General features: G+C 33.1%; 1 protein-coding gene across 3 annotated transcripts in view; it reads left to right on the forward strand.

The window, feature by feature from the left end:
• GRID2 (glutamate ionotropic receptor delta type subunit 2) overlaps positions 1–25,376 on the forward strand; it is a 1,611,884-nt gene that overhangs the window by 891,958 nt on the left and 694,550 nt on the right.

The raw sequence follows: 25,376 nt of genomic DNA on the forward strand, positions 1-25,376 counted from the left end.
CAAAGGGAGAGTTCCTAAATTCAACATGACTGACATTTTGGACTGGATGCTTCTTTGTTGTGTGGGCATCCTACGCATTGTAAGATGTTTGACAGCAATTCCATCATGCTCACTAGTGGCCAGTAACATGATTCTCAGTCCTGATGCATTAAAAAATGTATGCAGATATTGTCAAGTGTCCCCTGGGGGAGCAAAATTGCTCCTAGTTAAGAGCCACTGGACTAATTGTTGAATCAAATTATTTTCAATTTTATGATGATTGATTTGGACATTTTATGTATTGTTATGAAATATGTTAACAGTAGTATGTTTTTCATTCTATAGATATGTCAAATATTAGTTTAACGTTTTTCTGTTAAGAAAGACATTCTAATTAAACATATGTTCTATGCCATATACAAAGATGAATGAAACATAATTCTATTACTCAAAAAGCTTTAAACTTTCCTCACTGTATTTTCCAAATACAGTGATCTTTAAAAAAAAAAAAAAAGTATTCTGAGAAGCATGTTTTTAAACTATCACCTTATTAATGGATAAAACAAGGTCATTAAATATATAATCCTGATACCAATTATATTGATAGTTTCTTTTTCAAATTATCTAGACCACTATCATCTTTACTATTTTTTACCTGAGTTCATTGTGCTCACAGACTATTTTTTTTAATGTACTCCTTTCTCAGAGATTTTTTTTGTCTGCTTATTGTTTAAATTAAGATCAACAAAAAGTTTATGTTTAGTCAAAGCTCAGCTAGATATTTTCATGGAGAGAGTTTACTTCGGCATGAAATGCTGTCGTTTACTGGAAAACCTCCCTGCGTGTGTAATTTGACAGCATTTTAGACTCCCCAGTTAATGAGGTTAGCAGCAGCCTCTATCCTCTGGGCCTAGTCAAACTGAAGCTGTCTCAATGTAGATTGTCATAGCTATGTTGATTCATTTGCTTTTTTGGAAAAATAAAAAATTGGACTTTTCAAATGGTAAGGAAATATTCTCCTCCGGGTCCTCCCACATGTGCAGATAGTAGGTTTCTGACTGCCTGCTATATTCTGATAAAGTATTTGTGTTTCCATGGAAGGAAATGCTAATTAGTATTTCCTTGTCAATTTTCTAGATATTTGGAATGATATGTTTTTCCAAAAGTCACATATTTTAAATGCTAGTATCAGCTTCTGTAGGAAAACATAATTATATAATGAAATGGAATAGCATTTATGTTAACTTGATGGTAATTGTAATTTCACGGGGCCATAAGTGCTCATAGAAATAGCCAAAGAAGGCAGGAAGGATTAGATCATTCTTAATTCTACAATATGTGACTTTTCAACACATATATTTTTGCTTTTGCTAACTTTTTTCCTAATGACTTTGTTTTAGTTTGTTTTTCAAAAATAAATTTACAAAATTTTGCAGAAGCCAATTTGGCTAGTTAATTTAAATGCAAGTTTGAAAGTATGTTATGCAACAGGTGAAATAAAATGCTATTAAAGGCTGGGTGTGGTGGCTCACACCTATAATCCCATTACTCTGGGAGGCCAAGGCAGGTGGATCACCTGAGGTCAGGAGTTCGAGACCAGACTGGCCAAAATGGCGAAACCCCACTTCACTTATAAAAATCAGCCAGACATGGTGGCGTGTGCCTGTAATCCCAGCTACTCAGGAGGCTGAGGCAGGAGAATTGCTTGACCCTGAGAGGCGGACGTTGCAGTGAGCCAAAATTGCACCACTGCACTCCAACCAGGGCAACAGAGCAAGACTCCATCTCAAAATAAATAAATAAATAGCCATTGTAGAAATATCTCTTTTAATTTTATATATTCATCAGGTTTTTCTTGTTTTTTTTTTTATGCCTAACAAATACCTTGAAATTTCAGGGGGTTACAATAAAATTATTTTTCTTATCTGTGAGTGGGCTGGGATTTTTCTGATTCAGGCTATGAAGGGCCAGCTCAGATGGGCTTCACATGTCTCTTATTTGGGGACCAGCGGCTAGATAGAACATGCTTTTCTGATAGATAGTAGACGTACCAGAGACAAGGCCAAATCCTGGCTACTAGCATTCCATTGACTATAGTAAGTCATATGGCCAAGCTTAAAATCAATGGATAGAAAAATAAACTCCAACAATTCTAGTGATGGGCAATGCAACATAATATGCCAAAGGGTATTGACGTACAATTCTATGAAAGAAGAAAGTGAAGGCTGGGAACTGCTTGTACCATAAAGGGCTGAATTATCAAAGCAGACTAGCAACTCACAATACTGAACAGTGGCATTTAGTAATGATGGGTAAAAGGCGCAAGTGAAAACTAAGCAGAGATACAGCAATCTTCTCTAGAATATTCCCCATCCTGTCTGGTGCAGCTACCAAAATTATCTTTTTCCACACTAGAACACATTTTGCTTTTTAAATGACAGCTAAGCACCCAGAAAGTGTATGACTTCTTAGACACTTGGCTACCACATTGAGGTAGACACTACCTGACAGCTTCTATTCTCCAGTCAAGTGCTTTCGAGGAATCCGTAAATGCCTGGTTAATTCACAAATAGGGCTTACTTACACTAAGCAATCTAGTTAGACTAAGAATAGCCTCAACCTCAAAAACATTCTTAGATAAGAGCACCTGTCCTGTGGCTCAGCTAGGTAATACATTAGAATATTTATAAGAGGTCTGATTAAGGTGGACATTGACCCCTCCCAGGAGGAAATGAGGCAGTTACAGACTTGCTGTTAATTCTTTTATTCCCAGGAGCTATATAATTCATTCTAACAAATATCACTTTTAAAGGGATTTGAGCTTAAGGTTTTCTCATTTACATAACCCCTAAATCTTATACATCTAAATATAAAATATGCTGTATCTTTAACTTGGGAATATAATTTGATAATATATCTTTAGTGGTAAGAATTTCAGTTATTATTTTCTTTTCACATTTTATATTTACCAAAATTTCAAAATAAGATGGAGAATGAGGAAGAAGAGGAAGAGAAGTAATCTAGCAATTATAAATAAAGTTGTCCTCATATCCATACAAAGATATGAAGAGAATCATATTTGCTTATCTCTTATATAATGTCTTTTCTGGCTAGATGGTAAAGATAGTTGTTGATACATTTACCAAACAGCGTCATTAGACGTGTGTTGTGCACTAGTTATACTCCCTGTGATAATGTGAATACAACAGTAAGAAAATATCAAACATTTTCTTTGACTCTGATTCCTCCTGATTTTTTTTTGTCTTAATCTTTTCATTCACACTCAAGAAAGTGAAACTACAGTTTGTCAAAGTCACTTCAGGGCTAAAAAGAGAGATCATTTCCATTATGTATTATTAAAATAAACCTTTAGATAGTTTTAAAGTCAATTCAACATTTTTGAACTCTTGAAAGGGAACGAAGTTGACCTTGACTCTATAAAAGTATTTTCTGTATTCAGGAAAGGAGGCAGTTTCCATGTCAGTGCCACTTACTAAAATAGTATAAGAATTGTTTCTGATTTAATTATTCTCATTTAGATCTTCACTATCTTTAAAAGACAATTTAAAATTGCATATATCTATGAATAAAACAAGTTGCCTGAAAAGATTTTATCCTAATATAAAATTATCTGTTGTGTTGAAGACATTACTATTTAAAGAGAACAAACTTATTTTAGTGAGGTATTAATTGTAGTGAGATGGCTGCATTCTGTTTCAAGACTCTTATCTGGTAACAGTGATGTTTGGGCTTTCTTACACTCTCTTTATTTTGAAATACAAAAGCTTTCTTGGGTGAAAGGAGAAATTGAATAAATAGTACTATGAAATTCAACATATGGGAAGCATTTGCAGTTTAGAATTATAATGATATCATTTTAACCTTAAATAAAAGAGATTGACACTAAGAGGTGTGCATGTTTTCACTCACATCTGATAATTCTGTATACGAAGGATTCTGTTTCACTTAACAATTTGATCATCTTTAGCACAATCCTTAATGGGTTTTGCATAGGGAATTGTGTGCAGAAGATACATACTTGATAATAATCAAGTTTTACAATAAACTTTAGGAGTATTTACTCAGGGCAGCAAATCTGCAATTAATTTCTCCTAACTCCTTGTGAACCAATCTCATTTTCCTCCCACTTACACAGCCTATACATGGATATACTCAAATGTGTAGAGTAAAACATAAGAAATGATCTTGGCTGATACTTACGATGTGACTAATGGTTAGCTGTCAAGTGTAAAAATTGTGGATGATAGTGTTGATTTTTCTAATAAGCATTTTCATCTTTGGGACTAAATATTTTATTTTATATAGTTTTGAATTTTGAAATGAAAAAGTAACTGTCTTTTAATAACTGGAATCAGAGCTTACATCTTTCAAAAATTTTAATGTTTCTAAGTAGACCTGTAAGCATTAATATCTCCATTTTGCAGACAAATAAACTGAATTGTACAAGTATTATTTAGGAAGTTATATATCCAGGCTGAATTTCCATATTGATTAAAAAATATTTAAATTCAAGAATTGTATTTTATTCACCAAAGCCTACGGTGTAGTTTATAAATATATTTTGTTTAAATTTAAAGGAATTATCTTTTCTCAATGTCCCACAATATCAGAAATTTAAGTAACATAAGAAATATATGTATGTGTATATATTATATTTAATAATATTCCATGTTTAACATATTACACTGTTAATATGTTACATTTACATGTTACAATGTTAATGGTATACACTATATAACAGTAAAACTTATAACATTAATTTATTAAAATATAATATATATAATAACATAATATTAAATTGGTGCAAAAGTAATTGCAGATTTTGCTAGTTTTGCACCAACCTAATACTATCTATTTATATATTTTTCTTCTTGTATTTTTTCCATCACTACTTACAGATAATAAAATCAAGAATGCCTTTTTTTGTGTGTAACTCTCTCCTATGCATTTTCTTTTTCTGCTTTGAAATAGTAATGTGACCTACTGCTTGGGGCTTTGGAAATAAGATCTAATTTTATAATTTTATGAATTACAATAGAATTATAATTTTAGAAATGTAAAATAAATTTATATCAGCATTTACTAGCTCCTTGCCAGGACATATACTAAATTCAAGAGCTTCTACCAGTGTGGATTGTTTCTCTATCCACATTTACCAGCTTTTGTCTAGGCTTTTTATTCCATGTTGTTTCTCCTTAATAGGCAAGCACAAAGTCAGGACAGAGTAGGTGACACTGCATGGGTTTCATCAAGGTAGAAAGCATCCTTGTGAATTACTAACTAAAAGATTGGGTTTAACCAAATTTCCAGATCTTTTTGCTTGAACCAGAGATTATTGTGTTTCACATCTAAAACTTGAAAGGAAATGAAATTGGCCTTATTTTCCAATAATTTTCTACTGCATCCCAAGTAGTTGATGTCAGTCTCCTACATATATTAGCATATGTTTAATGACATTTCATGTTAATGCTTTAGTTAACTTTGTTTTCAGTCTAATCATCCTTGTCTTAAAAATTTCTATAATGAATTGATTGAAGAATGTGCTTATTCCAAGTAGATTGTTACTTGTTTCCATTATAGATTTGGCGAATCATTCTGTTGTTTTATAAATGGAAATGATACTCTTCAAAACTTATTCATCATTTTAAGAAGAGTTACTAAATAAGATTGAGGCTATCGTGTTTTTGTGTTTTTCAATCCAAAGTAAAAACGGGGGAAATATAGGGAGGAAAATGTGTTAAAATTTAAAAAATATTTTTGAGATCATACTAGTAAATTTTGTTTGCATTTTTTACTTATTGGTGAGTAGAGAAAAAAACTCAAGTGAGTTCTGTAAATCATGAGATGATCATAACCTAGTTTTAAAATTTCAGAAACTGAGAGATTATATTTAAAAGTTATCTCATTTAAATTCTGATTTAAAAACCAGACTGTCATTGTGTGTCATTGATATTGGTTTCATCACAGTGTCTTAGCAAGATGTTTCAGGGACATACACAGTTTGCACAAGTTTATTTACTCACAGTAAGAGAAAATTTCAAGCTGATAGCTTTAATTATTTTAGCTGATTCCTCTGATTGCACTCATGGAAAAGCCAAAAGAAGTGACTGTTTTTACTTTATCTCTCCTAGTCATAACTTATGTGTAGCTCTAAAGGTATCCCCAGGTTGGAAAACAAGTTCGATCTCTTTCTGAAAATGCTACTAAAAGAAGATATGCAAGAGATGTGAGATAGGAACATTGTAAGAACAGTTAAAAACCTAAAATTCAGAACTAAAGCTTGGGATGCAAGAAGGAATTTTCATGGAATTCATTATTTTCTTGAATTACAGCACCAAACACGGATTTGCATGAAGCAGGTAGCTGGTAGTCATTTGTTGTATCAATAGTGATTCAAAATTTTATCTACAACTGTTAACAGTTCATTTTTCCTTATGGTTCTTTAAGCTCCTGTTTAGCTGTATCCCATCTGCCCTTCCTAAATACACTAGCTTACACACAGTCTTTCTGGATTCCGTTGACTTGAAAATTCAAATCTAAAAACAATGGCTAACATTTACTGAGTGTTCACTATGTATCAGTCACTGCTCTAAGATATACTAACTCATTCAGTTCCCATAGTGATACTTAGTGGTGTGTGGTGTATAATGATACCATTTCCACTTTAGAGGTGAGGAAAATGAAACTCAGGGAGGTTAAGTAACTTTCCTGAAGTTACACTGCTAAAAAGCATAGAACCAGAATTAATACTCAGGCATTCTAGTTTCAGAGCATACACATGTAACCAGCACACCGGAGTTTAGATTATACACTGACCAAATGTCATTATCAAAATGGTATTTGTTCTCCCTTTTTATAAAGATTTCATAGAAAATTAACATGTGATGGTACTAAGATATATAGAGAAAAGTAACACAGTAATTTCACAACATCTGTTCATCTCATTACTATTAAACCTTTGGTCACTAAATAGACCATTATTTGATGAGGATAAGAGGGACTATAATTACTATTCCTGGATAAAGATTTGCCTGGACAAATTAATATTCAATCAGCAGTTCTCTCTGCCTGACACAGAAATGACTACTTTTCCATGCTATTTATAATTCCTGGTACTCTATGAAATTCCTCCTCTTAAATTAATACATTGGTCCTCCCTCGTTTACAGGGAATACATCCAAGACTTCTGGTAGACGACTGAAACTATAGATAATACTGTAGCCTATATGTACTATGTACAAATTTCTTTTTCTTTTTGTATAATTTCAGAATTATGTAGAAATATTTTTATCTTATAATAAGATAAAATACTTTTTCTTATCATAGATCTTAGCAACCTAAGCATATGATTTTTTTTCATTCCTTATTAAGTCAAGAATTTGCCTTTTCACTTAAAGGAAGCACCTTACAGTTTGTCTTTGGCATATTCAAATTGCCAGCATTGCTCTTGCACTTTGGGGCCACTATGAAGTAAAATAAGAGTTACTTGAATACAAGCTCTACTTATTTTACTTAATAATGGAGACAGTCTGTCTTATAACCCAGATGGCTACTATGTGGCTAATGGGTAGGTAGCATGTACAGTGTGGATGATTCATATCCTGGGAGGGAAGAAGCAGCATGGTGTGAGATTTCATTATGCTACTCAGAATGGTATGCAATTTAAAGCTTATGAATTGCTTATTCCTAGAATTTTCTATTTAGTATTTTCAGGCCATGGTTGACTCCAGGTAACTAAAGGCATGGAAAGCAAAACTGTAAATAAGGGATGATTACTGAATTATGACAAGCCTTTCTCTGATGACTGCATTACAAGTTGAGCTATTTGCAGTGAGGTTGCCCAGAAACCTAGAGGTAGTACATGTTTTTTGAGATGGTATTTCCATTAATTCTTAAATTATCTCTTTTGCCAAGCACCCTTATTGTCTTAGTTAATTCAGGCAGCTCTAATAAAATACCTTTGATTGTGTAATTTATAAACAATAGAAATGTACCTCTCACAGTTCTGGAGGCTGAGAAGTCCAACATCAAAGTGCCAGCAGATTTGATGTCTTGTAAGGGCCCATGTTCTGTTATGGTGGAAGGGGAAGGAAGCTCCATCAGGCCTCTATTATAAGGTTACTTATCCCATTGAAGTTATTTCATCAGGTTATAAGGCTCTGCCTTCACGACTTAATCACCTCCCAAAGACCCTACATCTTAATATCATCACCTTGAGAGAGATTTTATTACATGAATTTGGGGGGAACACATACATTCAGACCATAGCGCTTATGATTACCCTATTTTAGCTCAAGCTAAGATCAAGAAAAAGATTTTCCTCTTCAGTTAGAAAAAAAAACTTTCAAGAGCCACCTTATTATTTGTTTAACAAATATTTATTAAGCAGGGACACTGTGCCTGTAAAAAAAATAATTAAAAACTGGTACCCTTTTTAAAGGACTTAAGAGTTAATGTGCTTCTTAAGCAAAGATTATCCAACTAGTTTAGGCTAAATTAGTTCCAATCATATTACAGCATGTGTCCTCTTTGAACCTAAGTAATATTTACATATTTAATTATATGCCTTTTTAAAATATTTCACCTGTATTTGATTAATGTTGAATAGCCTAGAATCTTCAATGCAACTGTAAGCTTCTAAAGAGTGAGAAGACCTGGTATTACCTTTTCTTTTTTATTCATTTGGGCATATCCTTAATAGTTGATTGAATCACTGGTTATAGACTTTAATCTCAAAGTGATTATGATCTTCAGTAATCAATAACTCCAAATAAATTCAAATGCATTTTATGCTAAGCTATACTTTAGAATCCTTCAGTTTAAAAAATGTGAATAATGGTAATGCAAATTATAGTAAAGTATAACTTTGCTGTTGAAAGGACTTTCTGATACATGTTTTAATTTGTGACTAGCAAAAACCTTAAGAGGCAAGCAGAGTACAATGGTCACTGTGTACAAGTATGTGTAAAGTAAAGAGTGATCATAGTACTGTATTTGCCTCATTTGTGGGGGTGAAAGGAGATTAAAAAGGCTTTGAAATGAAATTTTCAGAATTATGGAAAATATCATTATGTTATTACTGCAGACAGAACATTTCTTTGCAATTGGAACATCTAACTCTCGTTAAAACAATTTCTATGGATATCACTTGTGAAAAGAGTTCAGGGAACTATGTCATAGTAGATGTAATCAATTATACAAGATTACTGTGTTTCCTGTAAAGATATAGGGAAGAGAATGTCTTCATCAGAAATGTTATTTCTAGAGACTGCTTCTTTGATATATATCCACAAGAAACATAATTTCCTACTCAAAGTAGCCTTTCCTATTTACAAAAAAAAAAAAAAATTCAGTAATCTCGTGTTAGAGCTTTACCTCTTTTCTATTCTGCGGGGAGGTGTGGGGGAAGAGAAGGTGTTAAATGTGATTTTATATACATCCATGTATTATTTCATTCTTGCTTTGCTATAAAGAAATACCTGATATTGGGTAATTGATAAAGAAAGGGGATTTAATTGGCTCATGGTTCTGCAGGCTATACAGGAAGCATGATGTTGGCTTCTACTTGGCTTCTGGGGATATCTCAGGGAACTTATAATCACTGTGTAAGGTGAAGGGGGAGCAGGCACGTCACATGGCCAGAGCAGAAACAAGAGAGAGAGGAGGGAGGTGCTACACACTTTATGTGACCAGATCTCCCAAAACTGACTCACTATCACAAGGACAGTATCAAGGGGCTGGTACTAACCCATTCATGAGAAGCCACCACCATGAGCCAATCACCTCTCACAAGACACCACCTCCAACATTCGAGATTACATTTCAACATTAGTTTTGGGTGGGGACAACATCCAAACTATATCAATCCATATAATATTAATATATAATTATATATTATATATGTGTGTGTATAATATATATGTGTGTGTGTGTATATATATATGCATGTGTGTATATATATACTTAGAAGAAATTGGTTTCATTGTAAATGGAAAGCATTTCTCTGAAAAGCCCATAAACCCTTACACAGTGGGGGGAAAAATATCCAAAATACCAAGACATTATTTAAAAGGCATATTATAAATAGATTTCATCATACTGCTATCACTGTAAGCTTACAAGGGTGTACTGACTCTAGTAGTACCCAACCCCCAACATAGAAACAGTAAAGTAAAAATGTCTGATAATGAATCCTGAGTATGTAAAGCCGCTTTGAAGAAACAGAATTTTCTCAGGTCAAAAGGTAACCAATTAAGTTAGAATGTGCCAGCTAGAGGAAGGACTGGTCAGTAATTGAAGCAAGGAGAAGAGAGTAAGAGAGAAATGTCGTTATGTTTTCTTCTGAGAGAGGTGCCTGAAAACCATCTTGTCGGTCAATCACCGCCTTTAATGCCTGAAGAAACTGAAACCCAAAGAGAAAAATGACTTTTGCCCAAGCACAACACTGATTCACATCTAAACTGGAACTAAAAATCAAGATGCCTCACTTACACCTTAGGCCTCTAGATTATAGAGCGAGCACATTTACTCATGCCTTTTCTCTGAAAGCAACAGATTCTAGGCAATAGTAGGAAAAATGGGGGCTTACTTGGTTGTTGGTTGTTTCAGTTTTTAATTTTTTCATGCTGATGTCAATGGTTAGAAAGATTTTTCTGTTAGCCTAGTGTTTTGATTTTATGTCTTCACTTAGAAGAAACATTACCTTTTTATATTTAAGTTGCACACAAAAAGTATTAGTGTCAAATATTTAAATACAGTCCTTTTAAACTTGCACAATACTACTTATAAAAACATATCAGAGAAAGGAGTCCACATGACTGAGTGAAAAGCTGTCTTTTGCCACAAATTTTATACTATATTTTTCAGGAATTATCTCCTTTCACTTCATAATTGCTGCTAGCAGGGGCCAAGCTAACCATTAAATAGTGTTTCTGACCTCATGCACTGTTCCATAGCTTTGTAAAGTGCATAGACAGTTTTTTCCCCCCAGAAATAGAAATGCTTCTGCTACTAAGTTGAAAGGCATTATTAGTGAAATTAGAATATGATAACAAACTGCAGATGGTAAAAGATTACTTCCTGGCAGAGAATAAATCCAAATGCATTTTATGCTAAGTGAAATGTGATTATCAAAAAATTGTAATAATAATGATTGATTCATGAATGGATAACTGTGATCCAGCTCCTGCTGCCAACTATATGTCTTAATCAGATCAAGATAGAATCACTGATTAAAGATAGAAGAAAAAAGAGAAACCATAATGAATTAGAATGAATATACTATATTACCAAGGTCATATGAGTTTTGATAGTTGCTATAAAATAAATAGAATAGCCATTTAAGTTCATTTTAAACCAAAATACATTCTTCTGCCAATTTTAAAATTATCTAAAATATATCTTATTACAAGATCATTTTAGTCAAATAAAACTTTAGGCACTTTTGAAATGAATGTTTACAGAATAAACAGGCAACAGACTGTACTTGATATATCACTACTATAAAAGCTTTTGTGGAGTATGCTAGCTATGAATTTCTAGCTATGAATTAAATGTTCTAATTTATTACATGTTATACTCACAGTTTAAGAAATATTTACTGAACTCTTCTATATGCCAAGCACATCTGAGTTTTTAAAAATGTGTATCTTTCCTCTCATAGAGCTTATATATTCTAGTCTTATTACAAAAGAATATCAATATTTTCAAATAGTGTGCATAGGGAATGCCAAACAACACTTTTCTTATGAAGGGCAGATTCTTTCCACTCTCTTCCTCATACTATTGTTGACTCCATTTAGGGATCTTCTTTATCAGCAGGAGTGGATTATTTCTGTAAAAAAAGTAAAATCTGAGTAACATAAAATGAGCTACTAGGGCTAACAGGACATGTATAGCATAACTAACCTACTTTACACCATGTCTGCTCTAATGATTAGACCACACCTTTCCTGTTTACTCAATTATTCATTCATGACATGTTCATTAGGTGCCTAAAACAGACCAATCTGTGTTCTAGGTTTAGGGCATAAGGCATTGAGCAAAACACATAAAGCTCCTGCTCTTATGTAGCTTATATTTTAGTGAGGAAGAAAGAGTAAAAATAGAGAAATAGATATATAAAATACAATCAAATGATGATAACTATTAAGGAAAATATTAAGTAAGGTCAGGACATAAAGAATAACAGGGATGCTAATGAGTGGGGCTGCAGGAACTGAGGATTTGCATGAAGAAATAAGATGAAGGAATATCTAGGTGAAGAGTACTCCATACAGAAGAAATAGAAGGAAAAGTGAATTCACAAAACAGGTTAACCAATGAGTGAGCCAAAATAGAGTGAGAAAGGCTGATGGAAACAGGAGTTTAGATTATATTCATGGCCAGGCGGAAGCTTATATAGGGCCCATGGGCCATGATAAGAGAGTTCCCATGAAGAGTTATGATTTTTCTTTATGTAGTGTGTGTACCTGAATGACAAAGCTGTCAATAGATAAAATATTCGTAAAAGAAAAAAAATTATCCATGGAGCTATTCAGAAGCAGTGCACTCTTTCTAATCAAAACTACTACTTAAAATCTGTTTAAATGTAATTAAAAACAGTGAGTAAGTTTATAAGCACTGGAAAACACAATGTCAAAAAAAGCACTGGAAAACACAATGTCAAATCCAGAAGACTGACACATAAAGGTAATTACAATGCAACAAGCACTTAAGTATGTTATAGGAATAATCAAGGAGCAAACTTCCTCCTCTGCTTTGAATGTAAAAAGATACAAAGCACTTTTTCCCACCTGCACAATGAGAAAAAGCCAAAAATCTATTAAACTCTAATTTTTTTCAAGCTGTAACTTTTCTCAAAGTAACCAAATAACCCGAAATCCAAAGAGGGACAAGTACTTTCAAAGAGAGACGGAACACAAAACAGTCTGTCCTTAGAGATAATCTAGGAGTAAGAGGTTACTGTCTTCCACACAGGCTAGGAAGAATCACTTGCAATTTTTATGAACTCATAAAGGCTAAGTGTGAACTACTGTATTTATTTGGAATAGCAGACACAAGGGGAGTTTGTACTTATTTGCAAGCTATTGAAGTACTCTTCCAGCAAGTGCTGTTGAGAAAGTTGGGATCAGAAGGATATGAAACAGAGCTCTCCTGAGTGGAACTGTGGCTGCAGGGGACCAGGCATAGTACTCTTGGGCTTTAAGCAATAGGAGTTTGAACTGTGCAGGCCCATTTTTATGCGGATTTTTTCAATAAATATATTGGAAATTTTCTTGGAGGTTTGCAACTATTTGAAAAAAAAAAAAGACTCACATATGAATGGTATAGCCTAGAAATATTTTTAAAAAATAAGAAATGGTTAGGTAGGTCATTAATTCATGAGGTAAACTGGATACTAGTCTATTTTATGACTAGATACTAGTCTATCATTTACCACTATAAAATTTACACAAATCTATTATGGGAAGTTAAAATGTATCAAAACTTACACACACACTTACAGACCTTACATGGCACCATGCCCAGTCTAAAGAAATATAAACAAATGTCTAAATGTGGCATTAAATTATAACTGCATAAAATTAACTGTAGTACATATTGTACTACTGTGATAATTTCACAGCCAACTCCAGTTGCAACTGTGGTGAGGTCAAATGTTGCAAGTAACATAGTGTGAGCAGTTTGTCTCTCCAGTAAATTGTATCATGCAGTAAAAAGTAACCTCTCACAGTTCTTGCATATTTTTCACCAAGTTTAGTGCAATACTGCAAACCTTGGATAACACCATGGGACCCATACAAAGTGCGACTAGTGATGCTGGAAGTGTTTCCAAGAGGCAGAAAAAAGAAGCCATGACATTACAAGAAATGTTTAATTGCTTGATGTGTACCGTGGACTGAGCTCTGCAGCTGAGTTTGACTGGTATTTCAGACGGACAATTTATCTTATAAACAGATAATGTAAACTTATGGTGTTGAAGATATAGTACAGTACTGTAAATGCATGTTCCCTTGTGATTTTCATAATATTTTCTTTTCTCTAGTTTACTGTATTATAAGATACAGTATATATTAGTGTATGAAATATGTGTTAATAATCTGTTCACATTATTAGTAGGACTTCCAGGCAACAGTAGGCTATTGATCGTTAAGTTTTGGGGTAGTCAAAAATTATAGGTGAATTTTTTACTGTGGGGGTTGACACTTCTAAACTCTGCATTGTTCAAGGGTTGACTATGTTTTACCCATCTATTCACCCTTTATCCCTAGAAAGTAAAAGCCTTAAGATCTTGGGGAAGGGGGAAAAATCCTCTTATCCATGGGGTACATGCAAAGACCTATTGCTACTGATAAAGACTCCTGGGAGCTGGTCAGGAAACCGTCTTGGTTCCAGGATCTTTCACAGATATAAGCCAAGGTTGGCAAATTCTGGGAGGCAGGAAACTCTCCAGAGACCAATCACAAATGAAAGGTGGTGTTTCAAAGATGAGGGGCAGTAACAGTGACAACACCCTTAGGCCCAAGTTGCACATGACCTGTGTGAAACGGAGGCTGGACCAGGTCCGCGATAACCTTATGCAAAGTAACACACAACAGAAGTCTACCACAGGGGAAGGACCCAAGACTCACAGAGGACAGAGGCACCTCCACTTGGTGCAGTTGTGAAGGGACAACTAAAACCTGAGGGAGAAAAAGAAGCACTGAGGAAAAATCTCTGGCAACACAGGCCCTATTCTAAATACTACTAAGTAATAGCAGCCTGCTGCTAGAGGAATCCAAAGCCTGTGGTGCACTGGACATAGTGAGGGCAACAACAAGATGCATATCCATATCAATTCCTGACTAGATTGCTACAGCCATACACCAACAGCCTGGTAGGAGGAGAGTCTGTATCAATATATTCTATTTACCTCAGTCTGCAGTCTCTTACAGCAATATGTCTAAAATTATAAGAAACATTAGTAAGAAAAAACAATCCATTGTCAAGATGTAAAGCAACAAAAATAGATTGAGCTATATCCTAGATGTTAGAATTATCACAGTGACTGTAAAAGTAACTAGGGTTAATATGTTAGCAGGAAAGGTGAATATAACATACATGAATAATAGGGGAAATTCAGCAGAAAGAAGGTAAACTAAAGCAGTGCATAGAGGGAAATTTATAGGACTAAATGTCTATTTTAGAAAAGAAGAATGGTCTAAAATTGACAATCACAGCTTCTACCTCAGAAAAAGAAAATCAAACTAAACTGAAATTAAGCAAAATAAAGGAAATTATGAAGATCAGAGCCGAAATCAATGAGATAGAGAACAGAAGCAACAAAGAAAAATCAATGAAACCAAAAGCTGTTTCTTTGAGAAAATTAATAAAAGTGATAAACCTTTATCCAGACTGGTTGGGATCAAAGAAGATATCATATAAATTATCAGTATCGTATAAAGAGAGCTGACATCACTTCACATTTCAGGGGAATACTACAAACACCTTTATTTCAGTAAATTTGACAACTTAGATGAAGAAGGCAAATTCCTTGAAATATAAACGTTACCAAAGCTCACCTGAAGAAACAGATAACCTGAACATGCCTGTATATGTTTTTAAGACTGATTTTATAAACTCTCTCACTACTGAAACTCCGGGCCCAGGAAGTTTCACTGGTGAGTTCTACCAGACTTTTCAGGAAAAATGACATTAATTATACACAAACTTTTCCAGAAAATTCAAAATGTGTGACTATATTCTAACCCATTTACTGAGGCCAGCATTATCCTCAATCAATCAATGTAATTGCCCATATTAGCAGACTAAAAAAGAAAAACCATATGGTTATCTCAATAGATGCAGAAAAAACTTTCAATAAAATCTAACATCCATTCCTGATAACTCTGAACAGCTCTATTCCTGAGCAAACTCTGTTCTCAGCAATAAAAGGAGACTTCCTCAAACTCATAAAGAGCATAGTCCAAAAACCTTCAGGTTATATTATTTTCAATTGTGAAAAACTGAATATTTTTCCCTAAAAATCAGGAAAAGGGGAAGGGTGGCTGCTATTACTACATCTATTCAAAATTGGACTGGTGGTACCAGCTGGTGCAATAAGGCATGGAAAAGAAATAAAAGGCATACAGATTGGAAAGAAAGAAGTAAAATTGCCTTTATTTGCAGATGACATGATTCTCTCTGTAGAAAATCCTACAGAAAAGGAAACTAGATGAAGTGAGTTTAAGAAAGTTTCATGATATAAGATTAATACACAAAATCTTATGTATTTCCATATTTTCTGGCAATGAAATTTGGAAATTAAAATAAAAGTACCACTTAAAATATAAAAGTATAAAATACTTAAGAATAAATTGACAAAGGTGCAAGACATGTACACTGAATACTACAAAATATTGCTTAAATTATTTAAAAAGCTAAATAAATGAAGTTATGTATAATGCTTATGAATTGGAATACTCAGTAAGTATTGGGATGTCGAAGTTACCTCTCTTTTTTTTTTTTTTTGAGATGGAGTCTCCCTCTGTCACCCAGGCTGAAGTGCAGTGGCGCGATCTCGGCTCACTGCAAGCTCCGCCTCCTGGGTTCACGCCATTCTCCTGCCTCAGCCTCCCAAGTAGCTGGGACTACAGGCACCCGCCACCACGCCAGCTAATTTTTTGTATTTTTAGTAGAGACGGGTTTCACCGTGTTAGCCAGGATGGTCTCGATCTGACCTAGTGATCAGCCTGCCTCAGCCTCCCAAAGTGCTGGGATTACAGGCGTGAGCAACTATCTCTTTTTATAAGCACATAGGCTGCTGAAGAAATAAGGTAATTAAAATAGCATGGCGGTGGGAGAGTGTATGGAATGGCAGGAAGATACAATAGCAAGGAATAGGAACTAGAGATGAGCATGAAAATGTAAATCAGTGTCAGGTCATAAAGAATTCTGCATGCCATGCTAAGAGTTTGATTTTCACTTGCAGAAGTTGTATGATGACATTGGAAGTTTTATGTTTTTAAATTTTTATTTTAAATTGGTTTTAGATTTTCAGAAAAATGCGACAGTGGTAAAAAGAATTCCCTTATATTCTTTACACTTTTCCTAATGTTAACATCTTATATAATGAAAGTGAAATTATCACGAATAGTCATTGGATATTGATGCAGTATTATTAACTGAGCCACAGACCTTCTTCAAAATTCACCAACCTCTTTTTTTTTTTTTTTTTTTTTTTTTTTTTTTAATGACAGAGTCTCTCTCTGTCACCCAGGCTGGAGTGCAATGGCGCAATCTCGGTTCACTGCAACCTCAGCCTCCCGGGTTCAAGCAATTCTCCTGCCTCAACCTCCCAAGTAGCTGGGATTACAGGCAGGAGCTACCGTTCCCGGCTAATTTTTGTATTTTTAGTAGAGACGGGGTATCACCATGTTGGTCAGGCTGGTCTCGAACTCCTGAACTCAAGTGATCCACCTGCTTCGGCCCAACCTCTTTATTAATGACTTTTCTATCTGTTTCAGGGCTTTTGCCTAAGATCCCATATTTCATTAAGTTGTCATTCCTGCTTAGTCTCTTCTAGTATGTAGCAGTCCCTCAGTCTTTTATTGATGACCTTTAAAACATGGGAATTACATAATGCGATTCAAAAATAGATATGATTGCTTACAGTATAGATGATTGGAGAAAGTGCTGTAAAGTCAAGCCAGCTTAAAGACAGTTTTGGTAATTGAGTGTGTGGTGATATCATTTGAATTAAAGAACTGGCAGTAGATATTTCAAAAAAGAATAGTTTTGAGAAACATTAGGAGTAAAATTAACATTATGTGATAACCAAGTTGAGATGGAGGAGCATGGGAAACAAAAGTGAAGAAATAATCGAAGATGACTTCTGAGATTGGGTTGTGATATTCTAGGTAGATAGTGGTAACTGAGAAAGCAATGTAAAATATTATTTTGTCATTCTCTTTCTCTTACACAAACATAAACACACTGTTCCCCACATCTTTCTCAAGATTTTATTCTTACTTTTATGGGATATAATTTTCTGGACTATGTTAAATATTCTGTCATTCATCCAGAAATAATCAGTTTCAAATCCAAGAAGTTTTATAAGGAACAATAATTTTAATAAATAGAATTTCTATAAGATGATTAAAAAGTTTTAAAGACAGACATATAATATGATCTGATTATCATTCTTGCCACAATTATGTTTAATCCTCACTCTTTGCTTGTTATGTTTATGATTATGTAGGTGAAGATTAAATTTTACCTATAATGACCAAATATGACATTCTGCACTCACCGAGTTTCCTAAAGTGCAATTGCTTTATCTTCTATCAGCTGCCAATCAGTTATTAAGTATAGGACAGATAAGGTGTTGTTTTAGATAAACTGATAATTTTATAAATTTGCAGGCTATTGGGAAAAGGCCTTTCTAAACACAGGGTTAAGCAAAACAGTCCTAAAAGACTGACAATTTCATTGTATATAATTTTACAATTTCTGAAAAGCTACACAACTCATAAATAAATTTAAAATACAAGACTAAAGGCAGTTAAATAAATGTGGATAAATAGTGGCGCTAAGGCATGTGAAGGTCTCCTTCATATTAATAACAAAAAGACAAACTCCATCATAGGTCATATTTCTTGCCTCTCCCGCCATTCTAACCTTGCACCACTCTCTACCATGTTCTTTGCACTCCAGCCACTTGGCTCCTCTTTCTGCCTTTCTGGTATTTCATTATCTCTGTGTCACAGGATCTTTGCACATTCTATTTCTTCTTTTGGAAACATTTTCTTTACTCTTTTTCGTCAAGGTAACCTCCATCCACTTAATTAGTTCCTACTTACCCTTCAAATTGCAGCTCTATAGTCACTTCTGTAGCAAAGGCTTCCCCAATCTCTAGTTGAGGAAAAATGTTTTTGGGCTATCATAGAATAACGTTCTCTTTTGGCCTGGAACCTACTCAGTATGTCATTAAACATTCATATGAATATCTTCTGTCTCACCCATTATACTCTTGCCTATTTTGGGCCATTTTGCACCCAGAGTACCTGGTACTTGCCTGATATAGAAATACATTTTACATATATAATGTACAGGTATATATATGCACATATATATGTGTTCTTTGAAGAATTGTTACTAAAATAAAAAGATAAAAAGATAGGAGATTGATCTGAATTTCCTTAAATCGGGAGCTATGAAATCTATCACTGAAAAATTATAAAGTAAATATGCTAAATATAATTATATTAGTAAATATCTGTATATTTAGTAAATATACTAAATATAATTATATTTATATACTGTATATAAATATAATTATATTTATATACTATATATACTAAATATAAGTATATTTATATACTATATATACTAAATATAAGTATATTTATATACTATATATACTAAATATAAGTATATTTATATACTATATATACTAAATATAAGTATATTTATATGCTATATATACTAAATATAAGTATATTTATATACTATATATACTAAATATAAGTATATTTATATACTATATATACTAAATATAAGTATATTTATATACTATATATACTAAATATAAGTATATTTATATACTATATATACTAAATATAAGTATATTTATATACTATATATACTAAATATAAGTATATTTATATACTATATATACTAAATATAAGTATATTTATATACTATATATACTAAATATAAGTATATTTATATACTATATATACTAAATATAAGTATATTTATATACTATATATACTAAATATAAGTATATTTATATACTATATATACTAAATATAAGTATATTTATATACTATATATACTAAATATAAGTATATTTATATACTATATATACTAAATATAATTATATTTAGTATATTTACTAATTTTTGTAATTATATCATATAATTGCATTTAGTATATTTACTAATTTTTGTCTTGTATTTTAAATTTTATATATAAATTTTATAAAACTTATGAAAATATATAAATTATGTATAAATATACATAGTAAATATCAAAAAATATGTGTTCCAGCCTTGTCTCTACTACTTAATAGCAATGTAAACATAAGCCTCAATTTAGTTTTGAAAAGGGGAATAGGAAAATATTCAATCTAGCCATGCTGATCAAATGATAAAATGTATGTGAAACCATTTTTTAAACTCCAAACAAAATAAAAATAAAGTAATATTTCATCATTATCATTTTTATTACATCAATGATGGTAGAATCACTTTAGGTCTGATTAAAAGTGTGCTCAATACTTTCTAGGTTCTTCTCAGTACCATTTTGCAGCCTTGTTGAAATTTTCCTTTATAAACACATGGAGCTGAAATTATTTGGAGCTAAAACTATAGAGAATCAATGTTTTAATACCAAACTAAAAATTTTTTAAAAGAGAATACTATTAGGGATTCTTCTTCTTTCTTTTCTTTTTTTCTTTTTTATATCTAGGAGGCTGAATTTTTCTGAATTTTGTAATAAGGGAGAGTTAAAAACCCTCCTAATTTTTCATATGGGCCTTTCTGTTTAAAAACAATGATTTATTTTGTAGTTCTTCATGGCCCAGACATTCTAATCTAAGTCAGGTTTGAACCCCAACTCTGCCATTTACTAGTGTTACAGATTCACTAGTGGTATGATGGACAATGCATTTAATGTCACTGAGTCAGAATTTTCTTACTTGAAAGTTGGAATAATAATAGCTTTTCTGCACACGGTTGTTATGAGATATAAATTGAAAAATAAGGTGACTTATAACATGTGCCAGGTTAAATGTTTAATTCTTCTCAGGTTTGGATCACTAATTATAATTAAAGGTTCACGTTGGCTTTAGATGAGTGAAAAAATAGTTGACTGAAAATTACTCAACTGAGTTCATTTGATGGCTGGTAATCAACCATTTTAGCAGTTCTATTTTGTAAGAAGGAATAAAATCTTAACAATTTTTAATTAAAATATTTTTTCGTATTTTCACTTCCTAAGTAGATAATTATGATTAACTTGGACCTTGTAACACTATTTACATATAAAGGCAAGCTTTATTTGGAAGAATTAGTTCCAGATGATTTTATTTCTGGCAAACTACATTGATGAGGTCCCAAATATAGACCATCTTCTAAATGTCACATCTCAGATGGTTGCTAAAAATCATATTTGCAAAGAATTCTAAATGTCTGGGTAAGCTGAAATTGTTTTGTGTTACTGTATTCCTAGAAGTATAAAAGCAAATGTCTGGAGCTTTTTGGTGGAATATTAAAAAAGCAATCATAAATAGTATATTTGTGATTCGTTAATAAACAGAAAAAAAGTAATTAGATTATATTTAGTCATCATAGAAAGAATACACAAGTAGTGAAGTTCCACTGCCCAGTTATGGTCATTGTTGAGTATGACTGAAGATTATTGAAAAAATAATAAAAAATCAACAAATATTAGATGTTCTGCAACAATTACTTGAAAGAGCATTGAAGTTACAATCCGCCAGGCTACTGTTTCTCAGAAAGGGTTACACATCAGAACTATTCAGGTAACATTTCATAATGCAAATACATGACTACCACACTGGACTGAATAAACTAGAAACTCTAGGAGTAGACTTAGTCATCTCTCTCTCTATTTTTAATCTCCACTTTTGATTGTGATGCAGGGCAGATTTTGGAAAGACTATGGTGGACAAACTGGGAGCTCTTTGAGGATAGAACCTGTCATATACATTCTCTGATCTCCAGGGAAGTTCCTTGGACGTGGTTGAAAGTTGATTATTTATATTGATGAATAAGTATGTCTTAATCCCTTCTGTGCTGCTATAACAGAATACTTGAGACTGGGTAATTTATAATGAACAGAAACTTATTTTCTCACAGTTCAAGAGGCTGGGAAGTCAAGATCAATACACTGGCGTCTGGAGAAGGCCTTCTTGCTTGCTGTGTCATCCTATGGAGGAAGGGCAAAGAGAGGGCAAGAGAAAGCCAAGGGGAGGCCAAACCTGTCTTTTGATAAGGAGCCCACTCTTGCTATAATAGCATTAATTCATTCAGAAAGGTAGTGCCCCCATGACCCAAACACATCACATTAGATTCCACCTCCCAACACCAACACATTGGGGATCGAGTTTTCAATACTTCAACTTTGGGGGACACATTCCAACCACAGCTGTGTATGAATGTAATGTGCTAAAGTCCTGATGTGTCTTAAAATCACCGGAGGAAGTTATATCGGGACAAATTGGTAAATATAAATAAGTCAGAAAAAAAAGATCACAAAGAAGATATATGTTCAAAAAGGATGATGCTACCAAAAAATATTTCACTGAGTTCTCACTGAGTATTCAGTAAGAGGTAATAAATTTTTTAACTCTTTATGCATTTTATTTTTAATCTTGTTTTACTTAGTAAGAAAACAAAGACTCAAAATATTTAGCTTAAGAAATGAAAACGATAGTGTACATCAATATATCTTAGCTTAAATGGATACATTTATAGAGCAGAATTAAATTCCATAACTGCAGAGTGACCACAAAGGGCAAAAGTGTTGCAATTGCTATTAAAAATAATAAAAATAATAGTTGTGCTTTTGGCAGTTAGTGCAGGCTCCAAACATCTTTGGTAGTGACAGAATCTCCAACAACTGGAGTCATAAAACCAGCAAGCTTTTCAATATGATCTGTATGTATAGATGTTTATGTATATGTGCATATATAGTATACATAAATCACAAGGCTTGAAATAATAATAAAGAACTATGCCATTGAGATGTCGTAGGTTTAGATTATTTTAATTTAAAATAGTTGATAAACAAATACACGTTCTGATCTTTCAAATTCAGTTCTCATACTATATCAAATGAACTGACTATGCATTCTATGAAACTGCAACTCATAATAATAGTCTTTTAATTGTCAAGACATGAAATTCTTGCAAAAGGCAGTCTGCTTTACTAAGCTTTGCTTCTGTTCTTACTGCAGCCTTTTATTTCCTGAAATCTCCCTTCAGCTGCCATGAGTTATAGCCTATTTTTATACTAACCTTCATCTAGGGCCCTATAGATCCAAAGCAAATCAATTTCTATCTGCCATGCTTCAACCGACATTTTGTTTTGGTAAAATAGGGCCAAATGGGCATCAAATACAGCCTTGAAGGGGAAATGGCAGGTTGCTGTGGAGGCCCGTTCTTATATGTGCACAACTGCGGCTTTGTTTTGAGTCATCCAGTCCCAATTCATTTTAGTTGTGTGAGCTCTTCCTTTCCTCTTCAGTGGGACTACCTCCTTTCAACAAACTTGACAATAAAACAATCTCAAATTGAGCTTTCCCCTATTTAGAGCTTTATCTTTACTTCGCTATGCAAAATTTTAAGGATACAACTACAAGACTCCATTGTTTGCTTGTTGTGGTGAAAAGGATGATTGGTTAGAGAGCTGGGTCATCTATTCTGTTTTTTAAGTGGGTGCATTTGTGATTTCTTGACAATAAAGGATTGGGCCCTCTCAGAGGGATGCGCATTTATAACTTGCAGGCCACCACTCTCCCACTCTCTATGAGAAACCTGACAAAATGATTTTGGTACTTTTTCTTATTGAGTCTCAAACTCTCAAAATAGTGTTCCAGGATGCCAATTTACCAACAAGTCATCAAAAGCACAGCAGGTAAAGCCAATTTCCCATCCTTGGACTGCACGATCTCTAAATTATCTTTTAGGCCTGACATTATATGCTTTCTGGCTGCAATTTTTGATTATTCCGATTTTGATTTTGTAGGAAAATTTCAGTTATTCTTGCTAATATGAATAGCACGATAGGCAATACCAAACAGTAATCCAAAAACAAAGTTTTTGTATACAAAATTAACTGGTTTTAGTATCTGCTTAGTTTGTGTTTAATAGGAAGTAAGAGTGGGTTGGAAGAAACAAGATTTTATGCTAAAGCAAATGTATCTACTAAGCAAGATTAATATATGACTTTTCATTTTGGAATATATCCTTCTAAATCTGAAGATTAAAACAGACAATTTTCCTGTCATGTTACATGTGACAGAATATAATATTGAAAGTAAAATTTTCCCCAAATTTCAATGTTTATAACTGTATAAATTTTGTGGTAGAAGTATGTAAAATATTATATTTACTTAATTTCCTGTAATTAGTGTAATCTAAAGATTGACTCCAACTGTGTACCCCTTAAGGCACTTCTTATTTTGATTTTAAATGCTACAAACCAAAATCTCTTCTAAAAAGTGACTATTTGCTTATATAAATCATTAATGGTCATATATACCAAAATAATGAAATAAAAATTTGACTACTCTTTTTGCATTAATTCATTGAAATTATAAGTATACACTTATATTATTTTCTATGAAAATTGAATTCATGAACATGACTAGAACATACGATTTTTGCTAAAATTAGACCTCACAATGTTATGGTCTAAGAAGCATCCATCTGGGCCAGGCACGGTGGCTCACACCTGTAATCTCATCACTTTGGGAGGCTGAGGCAGGTGGATCACAACATCAGGAGTTCCAGATCAGCCTGACCAACATGGTGAAACTCCGCCTCTACTAAAAACACACAAAAAAATCAGCTGGGCTTGTTGGCACAGGCCTGTAATCCCACCTACTCAGGAGGCTGAGGCAGGAGAATCACTTGAACCCAGGAGGCGGAAGTTGCTGTGAGCCAAGATCGCACCACTGCACTCCAGTCTGGGCAACAGAGGGAGACTCCATCTCAAAAAAAAAAAAAAAAAAAAAATACATCCTTGATGCTTTCACATTTATTGGAAATCAGTATAATCTCTTTCATGAGGCAGTGCTTGAAAAATATGTCTCAAATAATTATTCATTATTTTGCATGTATTGGTTGGCTTAGCATTAATAATAATAATAAATTTATTTGATGATGATATGCTTATCATTAGTACAGCACTTTTAAGCTTGCACTTTAAATCAGCCTTCATTAACTGGCCAGTTAATTATATACAAGAACTTACCATTAAGTTTTCCTTTAAGTTTTTAAAGAACTATGTAAAACAATTTATAATAAATTTTGAATCTTAAGAATGTTATACCTAGAATGCCTAAAATCTAAAATAAGGCTGAACCAGTTATAACAAATGAGCTTCTAAAATGAAAATAATTTTTTCATTGATTTCTTCACTGATTTTTGAATTTATTTTTAATTTTTTATCTTCAAAGATTGCCATTATGAAACATTACCTCTTCACTCTTTTTTTCTGTGTTTACAATTTCTTTACATTTACTTATAATTTATATTTGATCTAGTTTTAAGTACATTTTGAGGTATGCACATAGAAGAGTTAAAGTGAAATAAAAATAGATTGTAACCATATAATAGGAATTATAAATTGTTGATCTAGGA

Source organism: Pan troglodytes, chromosome 3, assembly GCF_028858775.2.
Source record: "Pan troglodytes isolate AG18354 chromosome 3, NHGRI_mPanTro3-v2.0_pri, whole genome shotgun sequence".
Lineage (NCBI taxonomy): Eukaryota > Metazoa > Chordata > Mammalia > Primates > Hominidae > Pan > Pan troglodytes.